General features: G+C 35.5%; 1 protein-coding gene across 4 annotated transcripts in view; it reads right to left on the reverse strand.

Moving 5' to 3' along the window:
* The window catches only part of LOC105541092, a 116,176-nt gene that overhangs the window by 21,798 nt on the left and 78,171 nt on the right, over window positions 1-16,207 (reverse strand). The gene's annotated exons all lie outside the window — the stretch shown is intronic.

Genomic DNA, 16,207 nt, shown 5'->3' on the forward strand with positions numbered 1-16,207 from the left:
ATATTACTGTCTTAGTCCATCCTGTGTTGCTATAAAAGAATACCTGAGGCTGGGTAATTTATAAAGAAAGGTTTACTTTGCTCATGATTCTGTTGACTGAAAAATTCAAGATTGGATAGCTGCATCCAGTGAGGGCCTCATGTTTCTTCCACTTATGGCAGAAAGTGGAAGGGGGCACGTGCAAAGAGATCACATGGTGAGAAAGGGAGCAAGAGAGAAAAAAAATCAAGGAAGCCAAATTCTTTTTTTTGTGTGTGGCTTTTGGTAAGAAGTCATTCGGAAGAATATGAGTTAACTTTTGGTATAATGAATGAATGAAAACTTAGGTTCAAAATTAAAACTGTAAGTATATAAGCATGAAAAGTAAAATTTACATGAGGAAAAAGACGCCTGACATTTTATCCACATGGTAACACTAACTCACAATGTCCAAAGAATAATATGGTAACGTTACAAACTTGATCTAATACATCACGGCAATGGGATGTTTAGCTTAATTAATTAAAAAGACAGTAAGATGTGTTAGCATGTAGTTGCTATAAACAGTTATTAATCTATTTCTAAGATAAATGTGCAGAAATACTGGTTGCCAAGAAAACACATTTTTTATCACATATTATCAATTGAAAATGAACTGAGGCATTACATTCAGCTGTGAATAACAAGAAATGCTAGAAATTTCCTGATAAAGAGAAGGTGCTTCTTCTCACATGAAAGTCTTGGGTAAGACCAGTTACCACACAATCCAGCAGAGGAATAAGCTCCCACCTAATTGGTTTTTATGGCAGCATAGTAGCTGTCTGCCTGAATCAAGAACGAAGTCACTATCAGTAGGAACAACAATGCTCGTAATACAAAGGAGACCTTAAACCAACTCAATCTATAGATTAGGGGAATTGAGCATCAGCGAATATTTCCAGCCATGATAATGTGAATTAGTTCTCTAGTAAACACTTAATAATTGCTGGGGGGAAAAAGCAATGAAAGGATGTATCTTTAATGTGGAGCATCTGGGGACATCTCTGGAGATCTACAACTCTGACAAAAGGAAAGTCAAGTGAGTTAGAGGGACTCTTAATTTGCAAGCCAAAGAATAAGGACAATGGGCTGAAAGCTGGTGGCCATGCACCTCTTCCCCTGTATTTTAACAACCTGCTAACTTGGGAACTAATCCATTCTTGCCAGAGCAAAAACTCCATTCACTCACAAGGGAGGGGATTAATCTATTCATGAAGAATCTGCCCCTATGACCCAAACACCTCCGACGAAGCCATACCACCCAATGACGCTGTATTGAGGCCCAAATTTCATCATGAGTTTTGGTGAAGACAAACCACATCCAAACTGTAACAATGACTAAAAGAGTTATAAAAAAAATAGTAATCATGTGCCTCTACTCTAATTCCCACCGCCAAAGGCAACCACGTTTAATGTTTTTTTCCGTTTCTCCTAGCATTGATCTCCATATTACTGTATCACTCATATTACTAACATGTTTACACTGATATTTCCTAATATTTAATTTTATATATTATTTAGTGTATTTAGTGATACATATCAGTTAAGATCTAGTTGTGCTACATATAATTGACACCTGAATATAATGGCATAAATATATATATATAATCTCACATAAAGCAAATGCATTGGTAATCAGTTCAGTGCTAATATCACAGCTTTATAGTGTTATTAGGGCCTCATATCCTTCCAACTCTCTGGTCTACCATCTTTGGTATCTGTACTTTATTGTCATAGTCCATGATGGTGGTGAAAGCTTCAATCATTACATTCCCATTCCAGGCTAGGTAGAGGAGAATAATGGCCTACTCCATCCCTTTTAAGTCAATCTCCTTAAAGTACCACTGAATACTTCTACTGAACTTAGATATATGGCCATACTTAGCTGTACATGCAGCTGGAAGGTGTCGTCCTTTAAAGATTAGCGCCCAGATATATTCTGCTACTTACAAGGCAAAATGAATGTTGAGGTAGGTAGTTAATAAGAATTGACCCTCCTACGCATATCTACATGCTCTTCTCTTAATCCTCCCAATATAGTTAAATCAGTACTTTTTATTAAATTATATTTAGTAGTTATATTGTTATTCACTTGTGAGCCACATATAATGCCATGATTATATTTCTTTCTTGTACAACCTTCTGTTGTCTCTGGAATTAAAAATTGTCTCCTTTTCTTCTTTCGTAGTTTTCTGGGTACCATCATTTTATTCTTCTTCCATCTTTGATGGAGAGGTAATTCTTCTCCCGACACCTTCAGACACAACAGATAATCTTTCCAAATCATTTCTTTTCCAGGAGGTAGCCTTCTTGGAGCTTTCCATTCCCCTGCTGTAGTCTGGTTTATGCTCTGGTTTGACTACACAACTGTTATCATAAGACTTCCCTTCTCCATCACTTCAGGAACTGTCCTCATCTCTCTTTCATGTCAATTCTCCTATACCCTGGTTCTGAAGTTTTCTTCCTCTTGGTTTACTCCTTGGAACAAATCGTCCAGAAATTTCCTATGCATTGGAAGTAAATTTGCGACGCTGGATGTCTGAACACGTTATTTTATCTCACACAGAACAGTTTGACTGAATAGAAAATCATATATTTGAAAAAATATTCACCAGAAAATTAGGATACCATTCCATTGTTTCCTAATTTCCAGTGATGCTGCTGAGAAATCCAATGACGTTCTCAATTCTATTTCTTTGTGTGATGTATGGTGGGCCCCCCCCACCTTCCCCCTGCTTCACAAGCTTTTTCTGAAATAAAATTTTTTACTTTTCACTTGGGATTCTTCAATTTGATCACAATGTATCATCACGTTAATCTTTTGTCATTCTCTGTGCTGAGCACTTGGTGAGTACTTCCTTTAGAAATTGATTTTTTTGGTTTTCAGAAATTTACCCTAGGGAGAATGATGCTTTCCAATCAAATTTCTGTTTCTGTCAGGAACATCTTTCTATTATTTCAGAGGTGGAATTTCCTGAACAGATCTCTTAACTTTCTTATCCTTTCTCTACCATTTTACCACTTTTAACTTTGTATTCTTTCATTATCTTCCATCCTATCAAAGTTTTAACTTCTGCTATCATATTCTAACTACCAAAAATTCTTCTTATTCTCCAAAAGGTCTTTTTTAATTGCCCCTTTTCTTGTCCCATGAATACAATTTGTATTTCTTTGAGGATATCAATTCTATTGTGTTTTTGAAGATTTCTTCAGTTTACTGCATTGCTTCTGTTTCTCTTTGAGACTCTTTGTTTTGCTTTTTGGCTTTCATGTTTGAGGCTCTGCTCAGAAGGCTGATGATCCTTTGTTGTCTGTTCATAATCAAGAATGAGGTACTCTCACAACCAACATCACACTAAATAGGCAAAGGCTGGAAGCATTCCTCTTGAAAACAAGAACAAGACAAGGATGCCCTCTCTCATTACTCTTATTCAACATATTATTGAAAGTTCTGGCCAGAGTAATCAGGCAAGAGAAAGAAATTAAATACATCCAAATAGGAAAAGAGGAAGTCAAACTATCCCTGTTTGCAGATGACATGATTCTATATCTGGAAAACCCTATAGTCTCAGCCCAAAAGCTCCTTCAGCTGATAAACAACTTCGGCAAAGTTTCAGGGTACAAAATCAACATACAAAAATCACTAATATTCCTATACACCCACAACAGCCAAGGCAAGAGCCAAATCAGGAATGCAATCTCATTCACAATTACCACAAAACAAACAGAATATCTCGGAAAACAGTTAACCAGGGAGGTAAAAAATCTCTACAATGAGAATTATAAAACACTGCTCAAAGAAAGCAGAGCTCACATGAACAAATGGAAAAACATCCCATGCTCATGTATAGGAAGAATCAGTATCATTAAAATGTCCATACTGCCCAAAGCAATTTAGAGATTCAATAATATTCCTGTCTGATTAACAATGATATTCTTCACAGAACTGGAAAAAACTATTTTAAAATTCACATGGAACCAAAAAAGAGCCCAAATAGACAAAGCAATTCTAAGCAAAAAGAACAAAGTCAAAGGCATCACACTATCCAACTTCAAACTATACTACGGGGTTACAGTAAGCAAAACAGCATGGTACTGGCACAAAAACAGACACATAGATCAATGAAACAGAAGAGAGTGCTTGGAAATAAGAACAAACACCTAAACCATCTGATCTTTGACAAAGCTGACAAAAGCAATGGGGAAAAGACTCCCTATTCAATAAATGGTGCTAGGGTAACTGGCTAGCCATATGCAGAAGATTGAAATTAAACCCCTTCCTTATACCATATACAAAAATTAACTCAAGATGGATTAAAGACTTAAATGTAAAACCCAAAACTATAAAAACCCTGGAAGACAACCTAGGCAATACCATTCTGGACATAGGAACAGGCAAAGATTTCTTGACAAAGATATCAAAAGCAATTGCAACAAGAGCAAAAATTGCCAAATTGGATCTAAGTAAACTTAAAAGCTTCACACATCAAAAGAAACTATCGACAGAGTAAACAGACAACCTACAGAATGGAAGACAAAATTTACAAACTATGCATCTGACAAAGGTCTGATATGCAGCATGTATAAGGAACTTAAATTTACAAGGATAAAAAAACGTTAAAAAGCGGGCAAAAGACATGAACAGACACTTCTCAAAGGAAGACATACATGTGACCAACGAGCATATGAAAATAAACTCAATATCACTGATCATTACAAGAAATGCAAATCAAAAAACCAATGAGATATCATCTCACACCAGTCAGAATGGCTATAATTAAAAAGTCAAAAAAATAACAGATGCTGGTAAGGTTATGGAGAGAAGGAAATGCTTATACACTCTTAGTGGGAGTGTAAATTAGTTCAACCATTGTGTAAAGCAGTGTAGCAATTCCTCAAAGACCTAAAAACAGAACTACCATTCGACCCAGCAATCCCATTACTGGGTATAAACCCAAAGGAATATAAATTATTCTACCATAAAGACATTTGCATACGTATGTTCATTGCAGCACTATTCACAATATCAAAGACACAAAATCAACCTAAATGTCCATTAATGACAGATTCGATACAGCCATACAAAAAGAATGAGATCACGTCCTTTGCAGGAACATGGATGGCATTGGAAGCCATTATCCTTAGTAAGCTAACACAGCAATAGAAAAGAAAATACCACATGTTCTCACTTGTAAGTGGGAGCTAAATGATGAGGATGGATGGACACAAAGAGAGGAACAATAGACACTGGGACCTACTTGAGAGTGGAGGGTGGGAGGGAGAAGAAGGTAAGAAAAAATATCTATTGGATACTAGGCCTAGTACTTGGGTGAGGAAGTAATCTGTACAACAAACCCCCACGACACAAGTTTACCTATATAACAAACCTGTACATGTATCCCAAACCTAAAATAAAAGTGTAATTTAAAAAAATGAGGTACTAGCAGCACAACTGGACTGGTTTCTACAACAAGCTAATTATTACAAAGGGAAAAAAGGAAGAGAGGCCTTTATAGATAAAAGAGAAGCAAGAAATTTAATAACTAAATATGACATATGGACCTTGTATAAAACTCAATTAAAACAAACTGACAGCGGCTTTGCAGCACTGTTCACAATAGCAAAGACTTGGAACCAACCAAAATGCCCATCAATGATAGGCTGGATAAAGAAAATGTGACACATATACACCATGGAATACTATGTAGCCATAAAAAAGGATGAGTTCATTTCCTTTGCAGGGACATGGATGAAGCTGGAAACCATCATTCTTAGCAAACTAACACAGGAACAGAAAACCAAACACCTCATGTTCTCACTCATAAGTGGGAGTTGAACAATGAGAATACATGGACACAGGGAGGGGAACATCACACACCAGGGCCTGTTGCGGAGGTTGGGGGGTGGGCTAGGGGAGGGATGGCATTAGGAGAAATACCTAATGTAGATGACAGGTTGATGGATGTAGCAAACCACCATGGCACGTTATACTTATATAACAAATCTGCACATTCTGCACATGTATCCCAGAACTTAAACTATTTTAAAAAATGACAGTAAAAAAATTTTTAAAGAATTGAGAAAATTTAATTATGTACTGGGAATTAAAGAATACCAAGGAACTGTTGCTAATTTTGGAATGATAATATTGTGATTATGTTTTTAAGAAGTCACATCACAGTGAAGTAAATAAAGATAAAATAGCACATAGACTAGGAGACTAGAATTTGCCTTAAAATACTTCAGTAAAGAAAAGAAATGATCAAATAAACCTAATAAAATCTTGGTAATTTTAAAATCTGTGTAAATGAGTATTTATTTTATCATTTTCTCCTAAAAAATTTAAAACAAAGGACTGAAATTCTGCCTATAATCTTCTGTGTGTGTGCGCAGAAATTGTTAAATGACAAGATTTATTCTGGAATGACCAGGTGAGCAAATATTTATTTTGATAAAATCTCTGGATATTTCCTCTCTGCCAGTCATTCTCCCAATCTCTGACAAAGTTCTGGGAATTAAGGGAAGGCACTTGTGCCATTTCAGGGGATATGATGCCATTATTCCAAAAGTCAACTTTCACTTAATTTCTTTATTTTCATTTCACCACCTCCCTTTTACCACTCTCTAGCTATAGCTAGTACCACTGAGATCAGAGATACAACATCCAGAACTCTTTCAGGTAAAGTTAATTATATGTTTTGAGCAGGTCAGGTGTGAAAGAAGATCTAGAAGCCTAAATGCACCTTTAAAAAATTAAAAATCAGTAGCATTTCTATACAGTAATAATATTCTAGTGGAGAGACAAATTAAGAACACAATCCCATTTACAATAGCCACAGAAAAAGGAAATACCTAGGAATACATCTAATCAAGGAGGTGAAAGACCTCTACAAGAAGAACTACAATACACTGCTGAAAGAAATCAGATAAGACACAAACAAATGAAACAATATTCCATGCTCATGGATAGAAAAAATCAATATTGTTAAAATAGTCATACTGCAAAAAGCAACTTATAGATTCAGTGCTATCCCTATCAAACTACCAATGTCATTTTTCACAGAAATAGAAAAAAAACTATTTTATTTTATTTTTCAAGATGGCAAACTGGAAGCAGTGTTAGAATTCCTCTTCCACTTGCAAAGTCAAAACAGTGAGTAGAGATTCACACTGTGAACATTTTTCCAAGAAGCAATGCAGGACCTTAACAGGAAAATGGAAGGAAATCACAGGCCCTTTGAAAGAGGCAGCAGGCTGCAGCCTACACTATGAGCCAGGTGAAAAACTGTAAGTTCTCAGAGTGTGAGGTAGGGGAGACTGCCTCCAGGATATCCACTCATACCAGGGAACCTGTGTAGCCTTAACCCTACACAGCACTGGAACTGATACAGTGAATGGTGGGACATATAAAAGTAAGAGCAGCACAATGAAGAGCCTTGTGCACATTCCCAGTCTAAAGTATGGACCCAGGGAAGCCATGGCTGATTCTATATTAAAGGGGACCTTGTGAAAGTCTGCCAGCTAACTCAAACAGTGGTGGCAGGTTGAAGGAAGCTACCAACTGAAATTCACAATACAATCCTCGAGTGGGGATGAACTCCCTTGGCCAGAACCCAGGCGTGAGTGAGAAGTGTGCAGTAGCCACAGGCACAGGAGCTGGATGCCTGGACTTTGACAGCAGACAGGGAGGGCCTGGGACAGTTTTGAGTTCTCAGCATAGGTTGCCTGGAATTTAACTAGCTACTGTAAGTGAACACTGCAGGTGAGAAACCTGCCTTGCCCGGTGCATGGGAGCTGGGTGAGACATACTGTCACCTGCTACTCCCCATTCCTTAAGCAGAGGCAGTTACACTCCTTCCTGGAATATTACCCCAATGGCCAGAAAACCACTGGAGACTCAGAAGGAGGAGGTTGGGAGAGGGGCACAGGATAAAACACTACCTATTGGGTACAATGTACACTACTCAGGTGATAGGTACACTAAAATCTCAGACTTCATTATTATATAATTTATTTATGTAGCCCAAAGCCACTTGTATCTCAAAAGCTAGTGAAATAAAAAAATTTTTGAAAGAAATTAAAATGATTATACTCTAGGCTCATGAGAAAATACTCAGTATAAATTGGTACATTTCAGGAAAGCAATTTAACAAAATATATCAATGCATCAAAAAATGAAAAAGAAAAAATATCCTAAAATTCACATGAAATAAAAAAGAGCCCCAATAGCCCAAGCAATTCTAGCAAAAAGAACAAAGCCAAAGGCATCACATTATCTGACTTCAAACTATACCATAAGGCTACAGTAACTAAAACAGCATAGTATTAGTATGAAAACAGACACATAGACCAATGGAACAGAATAGACAACCCAGAAATAAAGCCTCACACCTACAATCATCTGATCTTTGACAAAGTCGACAAAAACAAGCAATGGGGAAAGAACTCCCTACTAATAAATAGTGCTGAGATAAGTGGCTAGCCATATGCAGAAGAAAGAAACTGGACCCCTACCTCTCACCATATACAAAAATTAACTCAAGATGGATTAAAGATTTAAATGTAAGACCTCAAGCTATAAAATTTCTAGAAAAAAAAAAAAACAAACTAGGAAATAGCCTTCTCAACATCAGCTTTGCCAAAGAATTTACAGCTAACTCTTCAAAGCAACTGAAACAAAAACAAAAATTGACAAATGGGACCTAATTAAACTAAAGAGCTTCTGCACAGCAAAAGAAACTACAGAGTAAACAGACAGCATAGAGAATGGGAAAAAACATTCACAAACTGTGCATCCAACAAATCTAATATCCAGAATCTACAGGGGATTTAAACAATTCAACAAGAAAAATACAAATAACCCCATCAGAAAGTGGACAAAGGACATAAACAAATATTTCTCAAAAGCATACACACAAGCAGCCAACAAACATATGAAAAAATGCTTAACATCTCTAATCATTAGAGGAATGGAAATCAAAACCACAATAAGATACCACCTCACACCAGTGAGAATGGCTATTATTAAAAAGTCAAAAAATAACAGATGCTGGGCTGGGCTGCAGAGAAAAGGGAATGCTTGTACACTGTTGGTGGGAATGTAAATTAGTTCAGCCACTGTGGAAAGCAGTTTGGAGATTTCTCAAAGAACTTAGAACAGAACTAGTATTCAACCCAGCAACCACATTAGTGGGTATATACCCAAAGGAAAATAAATTGTTTTACCAAAAAGACATGTTCATCACAGAACTAATTCACAATAGCAAAGACACGGAATCAACCTAGGTGCTCATGAACGATGGACTGGATAAAGAAATGTAGTACACATACGCTATGGAATACTATGTAGCCATAAGAAAGAATGAAGTCATGTCCTTTGCAGCAACATGGATGCAGCTGGAGTCCATGATCATTTTTTCTCCCAACTTTTATTTTAGATTCAGGGCATATAGGTGCAGGTTTGCCAAAATCCTAGAAAAAAAATCCAAGAAAAAAAAAACTAGGAAATAGCCTTCTCAGCATCAGCTTTGCCAAAGAATTTACAGCCAACTCTTCAAAGCAACTGAAACAAAAACAAAAATTGACAAATGGGACCTAATTAAACTAAAGAGCTTCTGCACAGCAAAAGAAATTATCAACAGAGTAAACAGACAGCATAGAACATGGGTGATGGTGAGGTTTTGGGTAAGAATGATCCCATTATTCAGGTGCTAACCACAGTACCCAACAGTTAGTTTTTCAACCCAACCCTTAGTAATCCCTCCATGATTCAATTATCTCCCACAGTGTCTATTGTTATGGGAACCATTATCCTAAGCAAATTAATACAGGAAATGAAAATCAAATACCACATGTTCTCACCTATAAGTGGGAGCTAAAGATTAAATATGCATGGGACAACAGCCACTGGGGACTGCTAGAGAACGGAGGGAAGGAGAGCAGTATGGGCTAACAAACTATTAGGTACTATGCTCACTACCTGGGTGACAGAATTATTCATACTCCAAAGCTTAGCATCACGCAATATAACCATGTAACAAGCCTGCACATGTACCCCCTGAATCTAAAATAGTAATAACAATAAAACCTCTGCCTAATTGGGAAAAGAATAGATTTTTAAGGAATCCTCTTTTTTCATCCCCACTTAATACCTTGGCAAGGACTTCTCTTATTAAGCTAAAAGAAAGGAGTCAACCAAACATTGTTTTTAGGATTCACATCTTTAAAAACTTGACAAATGAATGTAGAAAATAAAGACTTATATAGTCCAGACAGATGCTTTTTAAAATAACATACATATATTAGTGCTAAAAATTAGCAAAAGAATTAAGTGGAACAAAGAAATTTTCATCTTTATAAAAAGTCCAATGCACCAACAAAAACAACATAGCTCCAAAATATATAAAGAAAAATCTGTTAAAAATCCAATGAAAACAAATTACTAATCATAATGGGATGTATTTATACTTTTTTCACATAAATGGAAAGGATCACAATAACATAAACATAGGTAAAGATATTGAAGTGTTTTTTTTCTGTTTTTTTTGTTTGTTTGTTTGAGACAGACTCTCACTCTGTCGCCTCGCCCAGGCTGGAGTGCAGTGGCGCGACCTCGGCTCATTGCAGCCTCCACTTCCCAGGTTCAAACAATTCTCCTGCCTCAGCCTCCCAAGTAGCTGGGACTACAGGTACATGCCACCATGCCCAGCTAATTTTTTTTGTATTTTTAGTAGAGATGGAGTTTCACCATGTTAGCCAGGATGGTCTCCATCTCCTGATCTCATGATCAGCCCTCCTCAGCCTCCCAAAGTACTGGGATTACAGGCATGAACCACCGCACCCGGTCTGAAGATTTAAATAACCAGATTAACAAACTTGATGTATGGACATATTTAATAGTTGAGATTTTATATCTAGTAATCATTTTTCCTCAATACATCATATAATAAAAAAAATTGACCATGTAATTAGCCACAGTTGAAATCTTAAGATACTCTTAAAAAGAAAAAAAAGAAACCAACATATACCTGCATTCATTGCTCACAATAAAATTATATGAAAAATTAACAACAAAGAGCAGTAAAAAAATCTGTATACATGAAAATTGAAACATATATCTAATAATCATTGGGCCAAAGAGAAAATAAAAATGGAAATTATAAGCTATTTAGAAATAAAGGATAATGGAAGCACTACATATAAAAGTACTTTATTAGTCCATTTTTCTAATTAGTCCATTTTCTAATCTAACACTGCTGATAAAGACATACTCAAGACTGGGTAATTTATAAAAGAAAGAGGTTTAAAAATTGACTCACAGATCCACATGGCTGTGGAGGCCTCACAATCATAGTGGAAGATGAAGGCAGAGAAAAGGGATGTCTTACATGGTGGCTGGCAGAAAGAATAAGAACCATGTGAAAGGGGTTTTCCCCTTATAAAACCATCAGCTCTCATGAGACTTATTCACTACCATAAGAAGAGTATGGGGGAACCGTTCCCATGATTCATGATTCAATTATCTCCCACTGGGTCCCTCCCACAACATGTGGGAATTATGGGAGCTACAATTCAAGATGAGAGGACACACAGTCAAACCATATCAAGTATCAAGAGGAAAATGTATAGCCTTAAATTCATTTATTAAGGAACAAATAATGAATATTCTTAGTGTTATGACCCAAGAGAAGGGTACAAATGACAAAAACAATGAATGCTCAGAAGCAAAGTAACAATGAACATACCCAATCCCCCGATGCTGGTTTCTAAATATCATTCTCCAATTAAAGAAATCAGGGCATTTTAGAAAACTGTTGATTCCAGTGCTAAGGCAGGAAAACTTCAAGATAAGCCTAGAACATTTTGTGATGCCAGAAAGCGAAGAAGAACTCAATAGAGGACAGAGGCAGGTTAAAAGGGCACAAGTTGACCTAAGCAAGCTACTAATGTCCAAAACAAGAACAATCAAGCAATAAAATAATGATAGTATTGGATTATAACCCACAAAACTAAAGTAAATGAGTCCACACTGATATAAATAAATAACTGAATGAAAAATGAGTAAAAAAGACAGCTCTTTCTCACAGAAAATTTCCAAGTAATAAATGTAGAAGGAAAGAGGGAATAAGAAAATCACCATTAAAACTGTACAGTAATAGCCACTGCAGGCAAATTCTATTGACAGTTACTGAAAAAAACAGGTCAAAGGTTGAGAAGAAACAGAGTATTTGGATAGTCTCAAAATATCTACCATAAGATATTTATTAATTACAAAGCAAAAAATAATAACTATACAGTGGAAGAACCTAGCAAATACCAGTTTGGCCAAGGGAGTAAGGTTAACTTCACCAGTAATAAGATACTGACATCATGATATACATCCTGATATGATGCACTGAGAAGGGCACATAATTTTTGTAGTATTCTTGCCAAAAATGAATAATCTCATTATAATAATTAGTAAACATCAGACAAACCCCAACTGAGGGATATTCTACAAAATAAATGACCAGTATTCTTCAAAAGCCTCAAGACCATGAAAGACAAAGAAAGACTGAGGAACAGTCACAGGTCAAAGAAGTCTAAGAAGAAGATATGAACTTTAACTGCAATGTGGGATTCCAGATAGAATTCTGGACTGGAAAAAATATATATTATTGAAAAAATGATAAAACCAAAATAAAGTCTGTAGATTAGTTAACAGTATAACAATGTTAATTCCTTAGTTTTTATAATTGTACCCCAGTTAAGCAAAGTGCTAACATTGTGGAAAGTTTATCTGAAAACTATCTGTACTATTTTTGGAACTTTGTATCAATCTAAACTTATTTTTTTAAAGGAATGATTTGGGCACCTACAATGAGTAATCTATATGTGTCAAATGTATCTCTAGTACAAATTGTGGTATAAAAGAATAGGTACATTTTAAATTTTGGAAGTTATGAAATATTAATAGCAAAAAGGAAACAGTCTTTATGGTCAGTATATGCCAATAATGGTCAGTATTAGAGGAACAGTTAAATAACCTATGGTCCTATGGAATACTATACAAAAAATAAATATATAATAAAGTAGATTTGTATGTCCTAGCATGGAAAGAATGCCAAGATTTATCAATGGGGAAAAAAATGCAAGCCGTAACGTACAGATCAATAAATATGACATGAAACCATATATTTTCCTGATAGTTCTATATGTACATATATGTATTTAAAACCTTAGGAAAAGAATGGAAATGATCTTCATCCATGTTAAAGCAGGGTGATCTCTCCAGAGAGAATCAGGATTGAGAAGGCTGGTCATGGGAACTTTAGCTTTCTTTCCTATAGTATTTAGATTATTTAAAATGAAGATGTATCTATGTGTTACTTAAAGATCTAAAAAGATTGTTTTAAAAAGCCCAGACAGTCTCATTACATGTGTGTAAAAATATCTCAGGTTTATAAATGGAAAAAATGCAGAAATAGTTGATATTTAAGCTTATATAGTACACTGCTAAATTATAAGATTAAACATATGTATTAAACATTCCTTAATAGAAGCCCATTCCAGCTATTAACATTCACTCAGAAAAGAATTCTCAGTCTGTTTTTATAAAATGTTTTTCTCTTTATACTTTTAAAAAACATGCACACTGAAACACTTTCCAAGGTCACTTCTTTAATATATATTTATCCAAATGAATGTCACATACAAATAGCTTCTCAAGCCATCTAACTAAACTCCCTGAGATGTGTGGTCATATTAGTTCACTCTGATTTGGCTATACTAGTCTATATTTCTTCTTTCATATCAAAATGATATGGTTAAAAATGATGTTACTGGAAAAGCACAAATGTTTACTTTTACCATACACATCAACTTTATGAAATAACTCATGAAATACTACAATACAGTATGTACTGTGCTAGCACACAGTTTTCTCTAACAGTCATAATTCGGCACAGAATGTGCACACTACGTTGAGGTAAGGACATAATGTTGTCTAGTCAGAGGGTGTTCCTGAAAATAGTGGGTACTAACAGCATGTTCTAGTGGAGAGAGTCCTGTACTGGGAGTTAGATAACTTGTATTATAATCCTCTTGCCAATGCAACCACGAGAACAAGTACATTTATTATCCTTAAGTATTTCTCAGTTTTTCTTAGTTAACATAATTAAAATGGATCACGTGAGAATCACTGAGTTGTAAAACAAATTAGAGAAATATAGTCCCTTCATTATTTCCATTTGGATTAATATTACTCATAATGAAAATATTCTAAAGGGAAATACTTTTAAAACTCACTTTTAACTTCCCTCCACTCTATAATGAAACACTTTAGAAAACACAAGAAAGCGGGCCACATCATTGAGGATGTTGCCACCTGTAATCTGCACTCTTTTTTGTCAAGCTCCTGGTTCTAAAGATTAATTTATTTGTAGTCTTTCCCTCAAACTGACTTTGCAGCAATCAAAGATGACAGGTGGAAGTTCTGGGTCTGAAAAAGTGAAGTGGGGGATTCTCAGGATTACATCCTACTATGGTGGGACAGGCAAAGGTATCCAAATATCAAGGGGAAAATTAGAACTGTGACAAAGCAATCAATCAAAACTAGGTAGTACTTCAGGAGTTCTTGGAAAACAGAGTTCAGAAATTGACATACAATTGCCAATTATGAGAAGTGGCTTCTATACCTGCTCCTTTGAAATTAACCACTACCTGAATCCATTCAGAAAATTAAACTGCCTTTTAAGGAAGCAGGGAATAGGGGGATGCAACTATTACAGATAGATAAATCATTTAGTATTTAATACAACCAGAAAGAACTCTTATATTGCAGAGAACTCATAAGCACCTTGTGAAATCCTTCAGGCAAAATCTAAATCACTGTACCCATTCTCAGGAGCTTTGGCAACTTCAAAAATGTCAACAAGAGAATGCACAAGACCAGAAATGTCATTAACACACAAGAGTATGGAACAGTAGCAATATTTAAAACCAAATTATTTGAGAATACAATTACTTAATTTCCTCTTCAGTGGTATTATACTGCTTCTGTTTAGAAAAGTAACATGACACCCATTTAAGTCTTATGAATTCTAATTTAGTTACTCAAATATATCCTTCTGTTAAGATAGTCTTAATTTTATACTGAAGAGTCATTATCCTGTATAAGATCAATTACTTTTAGTACATCAGTACACTGATAACAAATTTACTCCTTTACAACTTGACTCCTTCTTAAGGGTGCTTGCCCTACTGAGTTAAGGATCATAAATATTTAACTTTGCTAACAGGTAAGGGATTCAATATTCCAACAACATTATCTTCTAAAGCTATTGGTTTGACTTTGATACCACACATTCATATTTATTCCTTCACCCCTCTATCTCTCTCTCCCCACCTCTCCCAAAAAGGCAGGAAACAAGTACCTGCATTAGACTGACTCAACACAGATTTTTAAATTAACCTCATTTAATTAATCTAATTTGAGCTCTATTTGATCTTTGATTCTTCATTTATTTTCCTGTTTCTTTAATATTTAGATAGTCTATTAAAATAATAGATCTTTCTTTGACTGAATATGGTACTCAAGTTTTACTGGTGCAGAAACAGAAGTTAAAAATCTTAACCCTGACTTAATTTAAAACACACACACACACACACACACACACACACACACAGGTTGGGCACAGTGACTCATGCCTATAATTGTAGCACTTTGGGAGGACAGGGAGGAGGAGTGCATACACACACATATATATATATGTATGCTATATGATAGATCTTGTCTCATGTATATATATATATGTATAGCAAATATAGCTGGGTGTAGTGTGGTGTGTCTGTAGTCCAGTTCCTCCAGAGGTTGAGACACCAGTATTGCTTGAGCCCAGGTGTTCAAGGCTGCAGTGAGCTATGATCATGCCATTGCACTCCAGCCTGGGAATAAATATGAGTGACACAGTGTGAGACTCTGTCTCTAAAAATAAAAATACAAATATTTTAAAAAGTAAAAAAAAAAACAAAAACAAACAAACAAACAAAAACACATGATTCTGTATTACAGAGCTGATATATAATTTCACAAAAGGAGGCAAAAGGGTTTAGTGTATTTTTCTTGAGGATAAGGGGATAGAAGATAGTTTTCAGAAAAACTAAAATCTCCATCCTATTAAAGTGTTCTTAATAAAATCATGTTGTTTAT

Source organism: Mandrillus leucophaeus, unplaced genomic scaffold (assembly GCF_000951045.1).
Source record: "Mandrillus leucophaeus isolate KB7577 unplaced genomic scaffold, Mleu.le_1.0 Scaffold2323, whole genome shotgun sequence".
NCBI lineage: Eukaryota > Metazoa > Chordata > Mammalia > Primates > Cercopithecidae > Mandrillus > Mandrillus leucophaeus.